This window comes from Salmo salar, chromosome ssa01, assembly GCF_905237065.1.
Source record: "Salmo salar chromosome ssa01, Ssal_v3.1, whole genome shotgun sequence".
NCBI lineage: Eukaryota > Metazoa > Chordata > Actinopteri > Salmoniformes > Salmonidae > Salmo > Salmo salar.
The window spans coordinates 125,082,954-125,089,821 of record NC_059442.1 but is presented as its reverse complement, the minus strand read 5'-3'; positions in this window follow the sequence as shown (position 1 = coordinate 125,089,821).

Below are 6,868 nucleotides of genomic sequence, written 5' to 3'. Positions count from 1 at the left end.
CCGTTACAGAATACTACCTCACAGAATGGAAGCAGCAGCCAACCGAGACATCTCCCAGATGGTCGGCGAACCGGGGGACCTACTTCGCCAACACCACAACCAGCTGGCGCAACTGGGGACGGCTATGGATGAGGTCCTCTGTGTTATTCAACATCTAGATCTTTATCAAAGGATGTCACCCCCAACAAGGATTTTCTACCATGAGTCGACCCAGCGAGCCAGCTCCCCAACCCATTCAGCAGTCTTCCCAGGTCAGCGATGCCCGTTTGTCCCTTCCGGACAAATATGACGGGACTACATCCAAATGCTGTGGCTTCCTCCTCCACTGCTCCCTCTATTTTTCTCATCAAACGGGAGCCCCCATCGCCGAGAGGTTTAAGGTTGCCATGGTTATTTCCCTGCTGACCAGGCGAGCGTGAGCTACGGCCATCTGGGAGAGAGGAGAGGAAGAGCTGGGTTCCTATGGGAGGCTCATGGCTCTGCAGAGGAGTCTTTGATTATCCACCGGGGGGCTGAGCGCCTACTCCAACTATGGCAGGAGGACCAGACTGCTGCGGAGTATGGCCTCACCTTCCGTACAGTGGCAGCATCCAGCGGATGGAATGAGCCGGCACTCCGCACCTTATTCAGAAGAGGATTGCGCGAAGAGGCCCAGACGAAGTTGACTTGCAAAGACGACACCCTCTCATTGGACGCACACATCGCGATGGCCATCCATCTGGATAACCTCCTTTGGGAGCGTTAAGCACTCCCATCACCTCTCTCCCTCATTCGTTGACCAATCTGAGTCAGAGTCTGAACCCATGGAGGTAGGGGCCACACGCCTCCCCGCGGCTGAGAGTCGCCTCCAGAGACAGCTGGGGCTCTGTCCCTATTGTGGTCAAGAGGGGCACCAGCTTCAACGGTGTCAGCTACGTCCCAACACGGGAGTCACCAGAGCAGAGGAACAGATTTCCATCCTTGACCAGGAAATGGTGGGGTCGTGGAGTGGGTCGGAAACGGAGAGGAGAGCGGGTATGATGTTATGTTCAGGGAGGAGGCAAGGGCCTGGTCATCCGTTTCCTGGGGTAGGTGTGAGTATTCCATCATCACTCTCCATCAAACCCTTTTTAATACCGATTTCACTAGCTGGCTGTCCCTCGTGTTGTTTCTACAGCTCTAGTGGACTCTGGTTCCGCTGGGAATTTTATTGACCAGGCCCTTGCCTCCTCCCTGAACATAACATCATACCCGCTCTCCTCTCCGTTTCCGGTTCAAGCGCTGGATAACCAACCACTGGGATCTGGGACAATGACACACATCACAGCACCACTCACCATCACCGTGGCACCCCAGCACCAAGAAAACCTTTCCTCATCATCCAGGCACCCGTACACAAAGTCCACTCCACGACCCCACCATTTCCTGGTCAAGGATGGAAATCACGGCCTGGGCACCCGGATGTCAGAAGACCTGCTTTCCCTTACCCTGTGGTTCCACGTCGGTTGAGTGTCGTGTGGTTGCCCTCCATGTCTTTATTAAATGTTTTTGTTAAAATAACATGTCTTTGACGATTTTTGAAACACGCATTGTCGTCTCCATGCTGTCCACGCCTATACCGTGGGTCTCCCATCCTCCTCTATTTTTCAAGTCACCAGCCTCCACTGACACACACACAGGGCCTGACTGTGAAGTTGATGACAGACACACTGTAAATGCATCTCGTTCTCACAGCCTCCAGCTCTTTTCTGGTCCAGAGGACAGAGTTGTTCTTTCAGTGCCGTGGGGTCAGCACCTGTAGGTCACACGTGATATGGGGTTACACGGACCCCTACTGACCTCTAACCCCAACCTGTCAATGGCTATGGGGTTACCAGCCTAATCCTTCACCCAATGCTAGAAAAACTCACCCATCCTATTGTGTTTCTCACTTTCCTTTCCCCCCCATTTTCAGACACTAGATATACCTAAATCCTGATACATGGCAAACTGAACAAATAACATACACACACATTAGCCTATTCCTCACTAACTACTCTTCACAATGTGTGTCACTACACCTTAATGTTTGTATCACTGCTAAGAATAGCTGGGTTATCATTAACTCAAAAGAGTGAGATGGGATAGGATTAACAGCAGTTGTTGAGGGTTACTGATTGATGTTTGGACTAGTTCTGCTTCGCTTTTGGTTTGATTTAAAGCCCTAATACCCACTGAGAAGACGGGGCACATTTTTGGAAGGCTGGGATGAGTTTAAAAAAAAGGCCTGTTAACAAAAGGGAGACAAGGAGAGGTATAGGCTGGGTATGTTCCTAAACATTCCCAAATGCTCCTGCCTATCTCGCTCTGTCTTTCTCACTCTCTCTCTCTTTCATACTGTGTGGGCTCCGAGTCCCCCCTCCACCCCACCCCCTGTCTCCCTCCTTCCCAGGCCGAGTATTCCTATTCCCCTCTCCCCACCGCTATCTGTTTGTCTCGGATATCCCCAGGAAAGGGCAACGCGGTGGTCATGGTGTAAAACATCCAGCCTTCCTGACGGACAGCCTGGGAAAGCAGACCAAAGGGCTTCTCTCTCCCTCTCTCGCCACACTTTAGCTCTCAGGTCCTCACAGATCGGAGCTGGCTAATGCATGCCGAACAGCGGAGAGACAGAGCAGTGTTTACTGTAACATAGCTCAGAACAGGTCTGGGAAGCACAGGTATTAATTGCACTAAGGAAAAACACTTTTCACTGACTCCCCAGAGCAAAGCACAGCACAATGCATGGCGGTAGAGCACTGCATACTTCACAGAAATCTTCTTTCTATGTTGCTCATCGACCAGTTATAGGCTGGTGTAACCGATGTGAAATGGCTAGCTAGTTAGCGGGGTGCGCGCTAATAGCGTTTCAATCGGTGACTTCACTCGCTCTGAGACCTTGAAGTAGTTGTTTCCCTTGCTCTGCAAGGGCCGCGGCTTTTGTGGAGCGATGGGTAACGATGCTTCGAGGGTGGCTGTTGTCGATGTGTTCCTGGTTCGAGCCCAGGTAGGGGCGAGGAGAGGGACGGAAGCTATACTGTTAAACTGGCAATACTAAAGTGCCTATAAGAACATCCAATAGTCAAATGTATATGACTATGAGAGAAATAGTCCTATAATTCCTATAATAACTACAACATAAAACTTCTTGCCTGGGAATATTGAAGACTCATGTTAAAAGGAACCACCGGGGGAACAAAATGGCGCCGTAGAGAGAACACGGTGTTTCAGCGAGCTCACGCGGTATTCGTAAATGTATTTCTTACATTAATCTCCTAGCTTGAAAAAGTGGTAGAATTGGCTAACCTCTTGAGGATACCCTAGGATAGGGGGCGCCACAGCGCATTTGAAAAAAAAAATCGTTCCCATTTTCAACGGCCTACTAATCAAACTCAGAAGCTAGGGCATGCATATACTTATTATATATGGATAGAAAACACCCTAAAGTTTCTAAAACTGTTTGAATGGTGTCTGTGAGTATAACAGAACTCAAATGGCAGTCAAAACCCCGAGACCGATTGAAACAGGAAGTGGAATTCAGAATTGTGGACTCGACTTCTCATCTTTCCCTATAAATCACACCGTTAACCATGGTTCAGTGAGCACTTCCTATTGCTTCCACTAGATGTCGCCAGTCTTTTCACAGTGGTTTGAGCCTTATACAGTCGAAACTCAGTGAATGAGAGTCATTGGAAATTGGTCACAGGGGATGGGCCATCACCATTATGACGCAGGCGGCCATGTCTACCCCCACCTTTGGAAACGGTTTTAAAGGCAATGAAATCATCCCCCTCGAATCTTATTGGCTCTCTTGGTGTTACAGGCCCTGAAGATTAATGTTTTACAACGTTTGACATGTTTGAACGAACCTACAGGCGGGAGAATCTCATTTTATCCAGAACTTCAGCCCTGCGCTTGGAGAGAGCCCTAGGACGCGCTACCAACAGCAGGCTAATGGAACGTGAAGTATGGACTTTTTCGACCGAAAATACATCTGTTGTGGACCTGGGATGCTTTCTGATGAAGACAACTAAAGGTAGGTGATTATTGACAATATTATACAAGATGAGATGAGACATGCGATTGTTCCAAGATGGCGCCGAGCTCTGTATATTAGCTCATTGTCTGAGTATCGCATCTCCTTTTATCGCAAAGTGTGATTACCCAGTAAAGTTAATTTAAAATCTGGTATGACAGGTGTTCTCAAGAGATATTCATCTATAAATGTTAGATTGACAATATAAATTTAAAAAATCGTTATCGGATAGTAATTTAGGGAATTGTAGCATTGTTTACCGGGACGCATTTGAGGGGAAATTATTTAGTCAACGTCAGACGCCGATGTAAAATGCTGTTTTTATATATAAATATGACCTTTATTGAACAAAAGAATGCATGCATTGTATAACATGATGTCCTAGGTGTGTCATCTGATGAAGTTTGTAAAAGGTTAGTGCTGCATTTAGCTGTTTTTTGATTATATGTGATGCAAGTGGTTGGTCGGAAAATGGCTATGAAGCTGCTTTTTACGATGGACTCATCTAACATAATCTAATGATTTGCTTTTCCTGTAAAACCTTTTTTAAATCGGACGACGTGGGTCGATTCAGGAGAGGTGTATCTATAAAAAAATAATATATATATATATATATATATATTTTTTTTAATTATGATTTTTTTTAATGCTAATTGGCGATATGATTTTTCGCTGGATTTTGATCCCGCTGACGGGATGAGACGCTGGAGAGGCTAAATAAGTTACCCTACAATGAGTCTTGGCGACTATTTCTCAAAAATCTCCGACAACATGCCCAACAGAGCTACTAAGAAGTCGACCAAAACCGCCATCCATGTAGATGTGCAGGAGGAGCTAGCTAACGTTAGCGAATCTAACAACATTGCGGATCCAGGCACAATGGACCTGGTGATTCAAAGGATGACGGATAACATTACTAAAGTGATCGATGCTAAGATAGGAACGGTCCTGGAAGCAATAGCAGGCCATTCAGCTGAACTACAGAGGGTTGTCAAACGTGTTGATGAGGCGGAAGGAAGAATTGCTACTGTGGAAACTTCAACTACATCAACTACATCCATGGACACTAAGATAAAAGCACTTGAGAAACAGGTGCGCGAAATGGCGGAGCACATTGACAACTTGGATAATCGAGGACGCAGATGCAATATATGTGTTGTGGGACTCCTGGAAAATTCTGAAGGGACACGTTCAGTAAAATTCTTTGAGGAATGGATCCCTGGCTACCTACAAATGGACACTAAGGCTGGTCGGGTGAAGCTAGACAGAGCACATCGCTCTCAAGCACCGATACCCGGTCCCAATCAGCGCCCACGACCAGTGGTTATAAAGTTCCACAACTTTACCGACAAGCAGCGCGTCATGGATGCGGCTAGAAACATCGGTTCTGACGGTAGTCAACGTAAAGGTCCAAAGGTCTCATTCTTCAATGATTATTCCACAGCGGTTGTACGAAGGCGCAAAGCGTTTGATGAGGTGAAGGCTCGACTCAAGAGAATGAAGATCGACTACGCACTGCTGTACCCGGCCACATTGAAGATTATGGTCAACGGATCGCCTAAAAAACTCTACACATCTGAAGAGGCTGCTGCGTTTATTGACTCTCTCGGGAAAATAACCTTAAGCTGCACCTCCGCAGCATTGGATAACGTCTTATTTTATTTTTAATCTGATCATGAAACAGTGGTGTAAGTTCTCATGTGCTCCTGTTCAGTAACATTCGTATCGTTATTATTTTTCTTGCTAAAGTAACTGCCGCAGTAGCTCAGACTGAGATATGTGTGAACCTATATTGGTGCCCAGGCTTGGTTTTAGGTGGAAGAGCCTCAATCTTCTTCTATTGATTTTAATTCCCACATATATAAAGGATGAGGCTATTGAGTGGCAATGCGGACTTAAGAGTCTACATTGGAAAGTTGAAATCCCCTGCATGTTAGCTAGTGGGAAAACCCCCTTTTGGATCTTTTCATGTTTAATTTTTGGGTTTAGTATAGTTCCAGTTCAGGGTTCATATCGTTTGTTTACGCTCAGTGAGATAGAGGAGAGTTCAACACATGGAAAAAGGTACCACCCCATTTTTACAGTAGGATTCAGTCTGGATATTGAATGGTCAAAGCGCAATGGCAGGTAACAGACTACGTGTATGTACATGGAACATTAGAGGGAGCCATAACCCCATTAAAAGGAAGAAGGTACTGTCCTTTTTGAAAAAATTCAATATTGATATTGCCCTATTACAAGAAACAAATTTGAATGATAAGGAGCATCTGAAATTACAACAAGGGGGGTTTGGTCAAGTGTTTTTCTCATCATTTACATCCAGAAGTAGAGGTGTAGCAATTCTTGTGAAAAAGAACCTACCACTTAAGGTCTTGAAGTGTGTGGAAGATAAATTGGGTCGCTTTGTTATAATTAATGGTACTTTACAAGGGCAGAGCATTTCCATAATGAATATTTACTTCCCCCCTGCCCACCCCCCTGACTTCCTCACTAAGGTATTTCTAGACTTTTCAGAATTAAACTCAGACACTGCAGTGGTTGGAGGAGATTTTAATTGTTTGTTGAAACCCCCTTATTGATAAGCTTCCCAGTGGTATAGCCTCACTCTCTCCTCAAGCTAAGTCACTTACAGCTATTTGTGATGATCTGGGGTATGCTGATGTTTGGAGAGCTTTTCATCCCTCCAACAGAGAGTTCACTTTTTTCTCTGCACCTCATGGATGTCAGACTAGAATAGATTACTTTTTTATGCCCAGGACGTCACTGCAGTCGGTTTTATCCGCTAGGATAGGAAGCATAGTCATATCTGATCATGCGGAGGTGATCCTGGACATA